This window comes from Loxodonta africana, chromosome 3 (genome assembly GCF_030014295.1).
Source record: "Loxodonta africana isolate mLoxAfr1 chromosome 3, mLoxAfr1.hap2, whole genome shotgun sequence".
NCBI lineage: Eukaryota > Metazoa > Chordata > Mammalia > Proboscidea > Elephantidae > Loxodonta > Loxodonta africana.
In genome coordinates this window covers 79,396,790-79,409,191 of record NC_087344.1, presented here as the reverse complement: position 1 = coordinate 79,409,191, position 12,402 = coordinate 79,396,790, and positions in this window count along the sequence as shown.

The following is a 12,402-nucleotide window of genomic DNA, read 5'->3' as shown; positions in this document are numbered from 1 at the left end:
TGCATACAACACACACCCCTCCAATCTCCCAGTGTTGCAAATGGTAACATAACACAAGGACACATGGGTGAAGGTTACAGTTAGGATATATTTCTTTACCTCTATCCCACCCACTTTCCTACAGGTTACCAGCTCCTCAGAGGCTGAACGAGAGAGGTTACAAAATGAGAAGAGGTCTCTATCAGTTCTGGCTGAGGGTAGAAGGAGTCAGGGCCTAGGATCCCCTGGAGTTACCACCATTCCCAACGACCCTCAGCTAGAAGATGATTTGGAAACATATTCTGGATAGGCATGTCCAGAGTGACAGGGAGTTCCAAGTTGAACCAGGGCTGCCAGAAATCAAAGAGGACACTCCATGATCCCATCTTTCTAGATTCAGACAGTTTATGAAGTGGTTAAGAAGGGAACTCTAGATTTCAAGTCTGGCTTTGCCCTTTCCTAACTGTGTGATCTTAGACAGGTTAGTTTACTTCTCCAAGCCTCCTTTTGCTCATACATGAAATGAAGTTTACAATGGTACCTCTGCTGAGGACAGAGCTATAGTGAAGATTCATAGAAAAGACGTGAAATGATTTGCACCAGATACTAGGAATAAAAAAAAAAAAAATGCAGTCGTTTCGTCAGGTTGTCACTCTGCCTAATGAGGACAATTGAGGTGGTTCCTAGAGGGGGTCTCCCTGAAGCATATCACCAAATTACTCGTTAATGGAAAGCAGCTGTAGGAGCAGACTAAACTAGGAGAGGATGACATCAGAGACAGGGCGTTCACTCTCTGCCAACCAGAGAAATGCAAGTTAAGACCATAGTTAGATATCATTTGTCTTCCTTAAAATCATTAGAGATTGTTAAAAAATAATAATAACAATACTCAGAGTTATCACAGATATGAGTAAGCTAACTCTCTTGTCCATTGCTGAACAACTTTTCACAAGGACAATTTAGTAATCAAACGATTTACAAGTGTGCACATTTTAGTCTGGTAATTTCACATCCAGAAAAGAATCCTAAAGAAATAAATAAGGATTTGATGGTGAAGATGCTCAGCTTAGAGTTGTTTATAAAAAGGAAAAATTGAAAACGACCTAAAAGTCCATGAAGATGAGGACAATTAACTATAGTAAACCAAAAACCAAACCCATTGCCATCGAGTCGATTCCAACTCAGTGACCCTATAGGACAGAGTAGAACTGCCCCATAGAGTTTCCAAGGAGCACCTGGCGGATTCAAACTGTCGACCTCTTGGTTAGCAGTCATAGCACTTATCCACTGCACCACCAGGGTTTCCATTAACTATAGTACATTCTTACAATGCAATACTATGTGGCATTTGATAACCACATGGTAGAACTTGGAAAATGTTCATTATAAACCAAACAAGAAGTTTACAAAACTAGGTACAGTCTGATACAGTTTTTTGTTTGGAAAATGCTTCGAAAAAAAATGTAAAATGTGGATATCAAAATGTTACCTGTCTACTTCTAGGGGGAAAAGGGACCAGGTTGTAAATGATCTTTATAGTTTTCCTATATTTCCCAAATGTTCTATCTTAAACATGTATAACTATGGTAATCAACAAAGAAATGTATTAAAAGAAGAAGGAAGAGCAAGGGAAAGACAAGGAGAAGTCAAGTTCACTTTGGTCAAAGGCATCACACAGCCAAGTAGGCAAAGAAGCAGGGCTGAAAGTCCCCACGTGTTCTATCAAACAGAAGCTGCAGCCTCAGCTGCTCAGGTCGGGCCACTCTCCCTTGGAGCTTTGAATGGAAAATGAAAAACTGCTGCCAGGTCTTTCCTATTTTCTTACATGGATTTAAGCACCATCTGGTCACCATACTGATCTTCAGGATTTATTCTTTTGATCTGGTTGGCAGGATGGCCCCTTCCTCCATTATATTCTCCTATAACACAGATTAAAATTATAGTAACAAGCGGGAGCAGGGTGGTTCAAGGGTAGAATTCTCAGCTTCCATGCAGGAGACCAGGTTTGATTCCTGGCCAATTCCTCTCCTGTGCAGCCACCACCCGTCTGTCAGTGGAGGCTTGTGTGTTGCTCTGATGCTAAACAGGTTTCAGGGAAGATTCCAGACTAAGTCTGGCTAAGAAGAAAGGCCTGGTGATCTAATAGTTTCTTTCGAATAGTAAACGAAACAAAACCAAACCAAACCCATAGCTGTCGAGTCGATTCTGACTCATAGTGACCCTGTAGTGGAAGTTCTTAATTTTAAGGAAGTCCAACTTATCAATTTCTTTCTTTTATGGACTGTGCTGCTGGTGTTGTAGCTTAGAACTCCTTGCCTAACTCAAGGTCACATAGATTTTCTCCTAGTTTTACAGTTCTAGGTTTTACGTTTAGGCCTGTATTGTGCAAGATGTGGATCTAAAATCACTGGTTGAATATTCACTAGTTCTAGCACTGTTTGTTGAAAAGACTATCCTTGAGGCAGGGCCAAGATGCCGGAATGGCCAGATGCTCTGGCAATCCCTCTTACAACAAAGACTTGAAAAATCAAGTGAAACGATTATATTTATCACAAGCTAGGGTCACTGAACGTCAAAGGCAAGGTTAGAAAATGGGTTAAGGGGCAGGCAGAGACAAAGACGGTTCAGAAGCGGAGAGGAGTGACCGGACCTGAATCGCTGGGAGCCCTCAGGCACCATTCCCGGCAATGGCAGCAGCTGGCTGGTGGTAGCGTTCAGCTTCAGTTTCCTCACGGAGAAGGAGCAAGCCACACAGCCTACTCACACCCCCGGAACCAGAGAATAATGGTGCTCTCAGCAAAAGCTAAGTACTTGTGTATATTACCGTGCCCCCCAACCCCAAGCTGGCTTCAGTGGCTGTTGTATTTCCCTGGGCCTGAGATAGGCCCATATGAGCTCCTGGAGCCATTCTCCTGGCCTTGGAGATGGAATAAATTAACAACAGAGGGAAAAGATAATTGACCAGCTCCACTAACCTGGAGAGCTCAGGACAGAAGCAGCTCCCGTCCAGGCATAAACGGTCCGTAGACTTTAAATAACTTTCCCCCCTGCATAGACATGTGGTGGGCCTATTTGAAGAGAATAGGCCCTTGCTGGCAGACTGTAACTGTTTTAGGTGTGTGGTGGAGAGGTGGGTGTTTGATATTTGATGCCACTTTGCCTATGAAACAAGGTCCTCACCTACCCACATCAGGGGCCTAAGGACTGGTGGCTCCACTCAGGTCTCCCAGGCACCCATGACAGGGGCTCAAGGATAACTGGCACCTCCCAGTCCTTACAACCAAAAGCACTGTGTGCCCATGGTCCAACTGCAGAACCAACCCACCTATACACTCTAGGGAACAGGGATGCACTTTCCTCAGGGACACTCAGAGGATAGTTCTCAGCCCCCTGCCTTGTTCAGAGTGTACCCCACTGCTGCAACTAGATACCGGTACCTACACCAATCACCCCTCCCCCTCTAAGACTGTAGGACAGAGCCTGTACCACACACTTGATGACCATCTACCTGGCCACCTGAGCTGAATCCACATAAGAAAAATGAATGGACTTATAAGCTCATATACCTGATAACAGCTCTAGCCACCTGGTGACAGGATGTCAGAGCTCCAAACATGAAAATAATCAAGCTTGCTCACTCAAGCAACCCATTTGGGCGTAGCAAAACAAAACAAAGCAAGAAACTAGGATACAGTAAGCAAACATAAAAAAAAAAACTAATACAATAACTTATGCATGGCTCAGAGACAATAGTCAATATCAAACCACATAAAGAAACAGACTGTGATCGCTTCAATAAGCTCTCAAAACAGAGAATCAAAGGATCTTCTGGATGAAGGTGCCTTCCTGGAATTACCACATGCAGAATTCCAAAGATTAATATACAGAACTCTTCAAGACATCAGGAAGGAGATCAGGCAATATGCAGAACAAGCCAAGGAACACACAGATAAAACAGTTGAAGAAATTAAAAAGGTTATTCAAGAACATATTGAAAAATTTAATAAGCCACAAGAATCCACAGTGAGACAGCAATCAGAAATTCAGAAGATTAACAACAAAATTACAGAATTAGACAACTCAATAGAAAGTCAGAGGAGCAGAATCGAGCAAGTGGAAGGCAGAATTGGTGACCTTGAAGATAAAGTATTTGGCACCAATATATTTAAAGAAAAATCAGATAAAAGAATTTTTAAAAATGAAGAAACCTTAAGAATCATGCGGAACTCTATCAAGACAAATAACCTACGAGTGATTGGAGTACCCGAAGAGGGAGGGATAACAGAAAATACAGAGAGAATTGTTGCAGATTTGTTGTCAGAAAACATCCCTGATATTATGAAAGATGAGAAGATATCAGTCCAAGATGCTCATGGAACTCCACATGAGGTAGATTTTAAAAGAAAGTCACCAAGACATATTGTAATCAAACTTGCCAAAACTAAAGATAAAGAGAGAATTTTAAGAGCAACTAGGGTTAAATGAAAAATCACCTACAAAGGACAGTCAATAAGAATAAGCTTGAACTATTGAGCAGAAACCATGCAGGCAAGAAGGCAACGGGATGTCTTATATAACGCATTGAAGGAAAAAAATTGCCAGCCAAGAATCAAATATCCAGCAAAACTGTCTCTCAAATATGAAGGTGAAATTAGGACATTTCCAGATAAACAGAAGTTTAGGGAATTCGTAAAAACCAAACCAAAACTACAAGAAATACTAAATGGAGTTCTACCTACCTAAACTAACACAAACAGAGGTAGAACAACTAAATAGACCCATAACAAAAGAAGAGATTGAAAAGGTAATCAAAAAAACTTCCAAAAAAAAAGCCCTGGTCTGGACTACTTCACTGTAGAGTTCTACCAAACTTTCAGAGAAGAATTAGCTCCACTATTACTAAAGGTATTTCAGAACATAGAAAAGGACAGAATACTACCAAACTCATTCTATGAAGCCAACATATCCCTGATACCAAAACCAGGTAAAGACACTACAAAAAAAGAAAATTACAGACCTACATCCCTTCTGAACTTAGATGCCAAAATCCTCAACAAAATTCTAGACAACAGAATTCAACAACATATCAAAAAAATAATTCATCATGGCCCAGTTGGATTCATACCAGGTATGCAGGGATGGTTCAAAATTAGAAGAACAATCAATGTAATCCATCATATAAGTAAAAAAAAAGACAAGAGCCACATGATTTTATTAATTGATGCACAAAAGACATTTGACAAAGTTCAATACTCATTCATGATAAAAACAATCAGCAAAATTGGAACAGAAGGAAAATTCCTCAGCATAATAAAGGGCACTTACACAAAGCCAATACCTAACAACAGCTTAAATGCAGAGAGTCTGAAAGCATTCCCCTTGAGATCAGGAACCAGACAAGGATGCCCTTTATTACAACTCTTATTCAACATTGTGCTGGAGGTCCTAGCCAGAGCAATTAGGCTAGATAAAGAAATAAAGGGCATCCAGATTGGTAAGAAAGAAGTAAAAGCATCTCTATTTGCAGATGACATGATCTTATACACAGAAAACCCTAAAGAATCCTCAAGAAAACTACTGAAACAAATAGAAGAGTTCAGCAAAGTATCAGCATGCAAGATAAACACAAAAATCAGTTGGATTCCTCTACAACAAAAAGAACATCGACGAGGAAATCACCAAATCAATACCATTTACAGTAGCCCCCAAGAAGATAAAATACTTAGGAATAAATCTTACCAGAGATGTAAAAGACCTATACAAAGAAAACTACAAGACACTACTGCAAGAAAGCAAAAGAGACCTACGTAAGTGGAAAAACATACCTTGCTCATGGATAGGAAGACTTACCATTGTAAAAATGTCTATTCTACCCAAAGCAATCTATAGATACAATGTAATTCCAATCCAAATTCCAATGACATTTTTCAATGAGATGGAGAAACAAATCACCAACTTCATGTGGAAGGGAAAGAGGCCCTGGATAAGTAAAGCATTACTGAAAAAGTACAAAATGGGAGGCCTCACACTACCTGATTTTAGAAACTATTATACCGCCACTGTAGTCAAAACATTCTGGTACTGGTACAACAATGGATACATAGACCAATGCAACAGAATTGAGAATCCAGACATAAATCCATTCACATATGAGCAGCTGATACTTGACAAAGGCCCAAAGTCCGTTAAATGGGGAAAAGAGCATCTCTTTAACAAATGGTGCTGGCATAACTGGATATCCATCTGCAAAAAAATGAAACAAGACTCATACCTCACACCATGAACAAAACTAACTCACAATGGACCAAAGACCTAAATATCAAATCTAAAAAGATAAAGATCATTGAAGAAAAAATAGGGACAATACTAGGAGCACTAATATATGGCATAAACAGTACAAAAAACATTACTAACAATGCACAAACACCAGAAGAGAACCTAGATAACTGGGAGCTCCTAAACATCAAATACCTATGCTCATCCGAAGACTTCGCCAAAAGACTAAAATGATTACCTACAGACTGGGAAAAAAGTTTTTAGCTCTGACATTTCCAATCAGCGTCTGATCTCCAAAATCTACATGATGCTACAAAAAGTCAACAACAGAAAGACAAAAAACCCATTTAAAAAATGGGCAAAGGATATGAAAAGGCACTTCACTAAAGAAGACATTGAGGTAGCTAACAGATACATGAGGAAATGCTCACGATCATTAGCCATCAGAGAAACGCAAATCAAAACTTCATCTCACTCCAACAAGGCTGGCATTAATCCAAAAGACACAAAATAATAAATGTTGGAGAGGCCGTGGAGAGACTGGAAGACTTATACACTGCTGGTGGGAATGTAAAATGGTACAACCACTTTGGAAATCGATTTGGCACTTCTTTTTTTTTTTTTAAATAATTTTTATTGTGCTTTTTAAGTGAAAGTTTACAAATCAAGTCAGTCTGTCACATATAAGCTTATATACACCTTACTCCATACTCCCACTTACTCTCCCCCAATGAGTCAGCCCGCTCCCTCCTTCCAGTCTCTCCTTTCGCGACCGTTTTGCCAGTTTCTAACCCTCTCTACCCTCCCATCTCCCCTTCAGACAGGAGATGCCAACACAGTCTCAAGTGTCCACCTGAAACAAGTAGCTCACTCTTCATCAGTATCTCTCTCCAACCCACTGTCCAGTCCCCTCTATGTTTGATGAGTTGTCTTTGAGAATGGTTCCTGTCCTGGGCCAACAGAAGGTTTGGGGACCATGACCACTGGGATTCTTCTAGTCTCAGTCAGACCATTAAGTCTGGTCTTTGTATGAGAATTTGGGGTCTGCAGCCCACTGTTCTCCTGCTACGTCAGGGGTTCTCTGTTGTGCTCCCTGTCAGGGCAGTCATCGGTTGTGGCCAGGCACCAAATAGTTCTTCTGGTCTTAGGATGATGTAAGTCTCTAGTTCATGTGGCCCTTTCTGTCTCTTGGGGTCATAGTTATTGTGTGACCTTGGTGTTCTTCATTCTCCTTTGATCCAGGTGGGTTGAGACCAATTGATGCATTTTAGATGGCCGCTTGTTAGCATTTAAGACCCCAGACGCCACACTTCAAAGCAGGATGCGGAATGTTTTCTTAATAGAATTTATTTTGCCAATTGACTTAGAAGTCCCCTTAAGCCATAGTCCCCAAACCCCTGCCCTTGCTCCGCTGACCTTCGAAGCATTCATTTTATCCTGGAAACTTCTTTGCTTTTGGTCCAGTCCAGTTGAGCTGACCTTCCTTGTATTGAGTATTGTCCTTCCCTTCACCTAAAGTAGTTCTTATCTACTAACTAATCAGTAAATAACCCTCTCCCACCCTCCCTCCCTTCCCCCTCTCGTAACCACAAATGAATGTGTTCTTCTCAGTTTATAGTATTTCTCAAGATCTTATAATAGTGGTCTTATACAATATTTGTCCTTTTGCTTCTGACTAATTTCACTCAGCATAATGCCTTCCAGGTTCCTCCATGTTATGAAATGTTTCACAGATTCGTCACTGTTCTTTATCGAGGCACTTCTTTTTTTAAAAGCTAGAAATAGAACTACCATACGAATCCAGCAATCCCACTCCTTGGAATATACCCTGAAAAAATAAGAGCTTTTACAGGAAGAGATATATGCACACCCATGTTCATTGCAGCACTGTTTACAGTAGCAAAAAGATGGAAGCAACCAAGGTGCCCATCAACAGATGAATGGATAAATAAATTATGGTATATTCACACAATGGAATACTATGCATCGATAAAGAACAATGATGAATCCATGAAACATTTCATAACAAGGAGGAATCTGGAAGGCATTATGCTGAATGAAATTAGTCAGTTGCAAGAGAACAAATAGTATATGAGACCACTATTATAAGAACTCAAGAAATAGTTTAAAGAGAGGAGAAAATATTCTTTGATGGTTACAAGATGGGGAAGGGAGGGAGGGAGAGGGGTGTTCACTAATTAGATAGTAGACAAGAACTATTTTAGGTGAAGGGAAAGACAACACACAATAAAGGAGAGGTCAGCACAACTGGACTAAACCAAAAGCAAAGAAATTTCCTGAATAAACAGAACACTTTGAAGGCCAGCATAGCAGGGGTGGGGGTTTGGGGACCATGGTTTCAGGGGACAACCAAGTCAATTGGCATAATAAAATCTATTAAGAAAACATTCTGCATCCCACTTTCGTGAGTGGCATCTTGGGTCCTAAACGCTAGCAAGTGGCCATCTTAGATGCATCAATTGGTCTCAATCCACCTTCAGCAAAGGGGCTGAAGAACACCAAAGACACTAGGTAACTATGAGCCCAAGAGACAGAAAGGGCCACATAAACCAGAGACTACATTAGCCTGAGACCAGAAGAACTAGATGGTGCCTGGCTGCAACCGATTACTGCCCTGACAGGGAACACAACAGAGAATCCCTGATGGAGCAGGAGAGCAGGGGGGTGCAGACCTCAAATGCTTGTGAAAAGACCAGACTTAATGGTCTGACTGAGACCAGAATGACCTTGGAGGTTATGGCCCCCAGACCTTCTGTTAGCCCAAGACTGGAACCATTCCCAAAGCCAACTCTTCAGACAAGGATTGGACTAGGCTATAAGAAAATGATACTGGTGAGGAGTGAGCTTCTTGGCTCAGTTAGACACATGAGACTACATGGGCAGCTCCTGTCTGGAGGGGAGATGACAAGGCAGAGGGGATAGGAGCTGGCTGAATGGACACGGGGCATACAGGGTGGAGAGAAGGAGAGTGCTGTCTCTATAGGGAGAGAGACTCTAGAAGTATATAGCAAGATGTATATAAATTTTTGAATGAGTGACTGACTTGATTTGTAAACTTTCACTTAAAGAGCAATAAAAATTTTTTAAAAATTAAAAAAAAAAAGAAGACCCTGCACATCCACCACTGATCAGTCTGAAAACCCATAGCATAGGACCTGGCAAATAGTAAGGGCTAAATAATAAATAATAACAATGGCAATAATAATTAAACAAGTGTCTTTAGATAAACCCATGCAGTCCCTGTCACTTGTCCCCTTTTGTTCTTCTCAAATGACATCTAACCATTTCCCCATCTCGTCCTTTAGAATATTTTTGTGACTGAGGAGAGAGGTGAGTGTTTCTCTACCAAACCTGAGGATCCTGGGAAAGTTAAAGGACTAACGGGTGAAGAGAGAGGCAAGAGAAGGGTACTCACCACCTTTGGAATCAGAAGCTATTTGTCCCTCACTAGCAGAGCTGGGAACAGTGGCACCCCCATCCAGGGAGATTAGGAGCCAGGCAGGAGCATCAGGAAGGAGGGTGGGGCTGAGAAAATTTTATGTTTTATTCTAAAGCACAAAGCTGAAGTGCTCCCTCTGCTCCACAGACTCCCCTCTAACTGGTCCTGTAAACCAACAAGCCTCACCCTGCCTGTCTGCCACTGTTAAAGGAACACAGCAAGGAGGAGCTCCCTAAAAGCGAGGGAACCACCGAGCGCCTCCTATGGGAGGGACGTTTGCCCCTCAGCGGCCTGTCCTCCAATGCTAACTGCATAGTGATCCTCTTGGACGTGCCTTGATCCTATCACACCCTTTCTGAAGAGCTTACTCCCTCCCCTTTACTTTTCAAATCAAAGTAAATTTGAAGATGGGTTTCAAGAACACCCACCAAGTAGCCACTTTCTCTAACTCATTGCTTTTAGCTCCAGCTACACTGGACTTGTGGTTTCTGACATGCAAACCTGTTTACTGCCCCCAACATGGGATAAGCCCTACCCTGCCTATCTTACTTTACAGATCCTTAATTGTATTTTCATAATATCCAAAATTATATTTTTAACAATGCATTACATACTTTTACGTGTTTTTGAGCTTTATAAAGATGGCAACGCATTGTACATAATTCTCTGATTTTCTTTTTCCCTCAACAGTAATTTCCGAGTCTAGCAGACACCTGTGCTGGCGCACGCTGTGTCTCCTCAGTCTACCCTGTTTCAGTTAGCTGGGCAGGACACTTGCAGGCAACCTGCCAGCCAGCATGTCACCTCAAAGTCCTCACAGCATCTCTTTGCTCATCTGTCTCAGGGCTCTCTACAAAGACTGGGAAGGCTATTCAGGTCGTTTGCAGGTGCACTTCAGGAGCATCAACCAATGATGATGGCAATCTGCAAAATGCTCCAGCCTTGCGTCCTTCAAGACAGTTCTGAGCTGTATTCCACATGACTTTGCAGAGTGTTCCCAGGAGGTTGGAACCCAGTTGCCCACGGCAGTAAGCAGCTGAATAACGCACATTTTGATGGCTTTTCGTCTCACTCTCCCAACTGCCCACTTCTGCTTCCTAGGGTCACCTCCTAAATAAGCCCTTGCACCAAAGTGCTTGTCATCACACTCTGCTTTGGGGGAAGTACATATTAAGACACTGAAATGTGTCCAGTTAATTCACAGAGCTCTAGTACCTTCATTCACTAGTGTATAGCAAACCGTCGCACAAATATTCCAACATTTGTCTAGTCCCTTGTTGACAGAAATGTGGATTGTTTCTTGGGCTTTTGCTTTTATAAAGAGTGCTGGTGTGAACATTCTTGATATGTGTTTCCCAGTGAACATGCACAAGAGTTTCTCTAGGACAGCAGTCCTCAAAGTGTGGACCCTGGGAGCTCCTGAAACCCTCTCAGGAGGCCCTCCAGCCAGGCCAAAACTATGTTCACAATAATGCTAAGACATTATTTGCCTTTTTCACTACATTGAGATTTTCAGTGATGGTGCAAAGGCAGTTGTGGGTAAAACCACTGACATCTTAGCACAAATCAAGGTAGTAGCGCCAAGCTGTGGTAAAAGTTACTAATTTTATTAAATCTTGAGCCTTGAATACGTATCTTTTAAATATACTGTGTAACAAAATGGGAAGTCCACATAGGTATTTCTGCTGCACATCAAAGTATGATGACTTTTTCAAGGAAAAGCACTTCCATGATTGTTTGAGCTGCAAGTTGAACTAGCCACTTTTCTCATGGAACGCCATCTTTACCTGAAAATAAAGCTGATAGACAAACTATCAGACTTAAGTATTTAGGAGACATTTTCTCCAAAATGAACAAAGTGTGCCTGTTACTTCAGAGAAAACCACTGACAATATTTGTTGCCAAAGATAAAATTTGATCTTTGGCTGGAAATTAAAATTTTGGAAAACTCTTTTATCTGCTACTGTCAACTTGATAGCTTCCCAATGCCCAAAGGCTTTTCTGGTGAAATTTTTGTGTTGTTGTTAGGTGCCGTCAAGTTGGTTCCGACTCATAATGACCTTATGCACAACAGAAGAAAACACTGCCTGGTCCTGCGCCATCCTCACAATTGTTGCTATGCTTGAGCCTATTGTTGCAGCCACTGTGTCAATCCATCTCATTGAGGGTCTTCCTTTTTCACTAACCCTCTACATCACCAAGCATGTTGTCCTTCTCCAGGGACTGATCCCTCCTAACAACATGTCTAAAGTACGTGAGACGCTGTCTCACCATCCTTGCTTCCAAGGAGCATTCTGGTTGTACTTTTTCCAAGACAGATTTGTGAGTTCTTTGGGCAATCCATGGTATATTCAATATTCTTCTCCAACACCACAATTCAAAGGCGTCAATTCTTCTTTGGTCTTCCTTATTCACTGTCCAGCTTTCGCACGCATATGAGGCAACTGAAAACACCATGGCTTGGGTCAGTTGGACATTAGTCGTCAAGGTGACATGTTTGCTTTTTAACATTTTAAAGAGCTCTCTTGCAGCCAATCTGCTCAATGCAATGTGTATTTTGAGATTTTTAGTGATGTTAATGTAATTTTTTGATGTTGTATAATGGAATGTGTCAACATTTAGAAAATCTGTATAACTCCACGACTTGCCAAAATTATCCATTCAAAATACAAAATAAAATCAGAAAA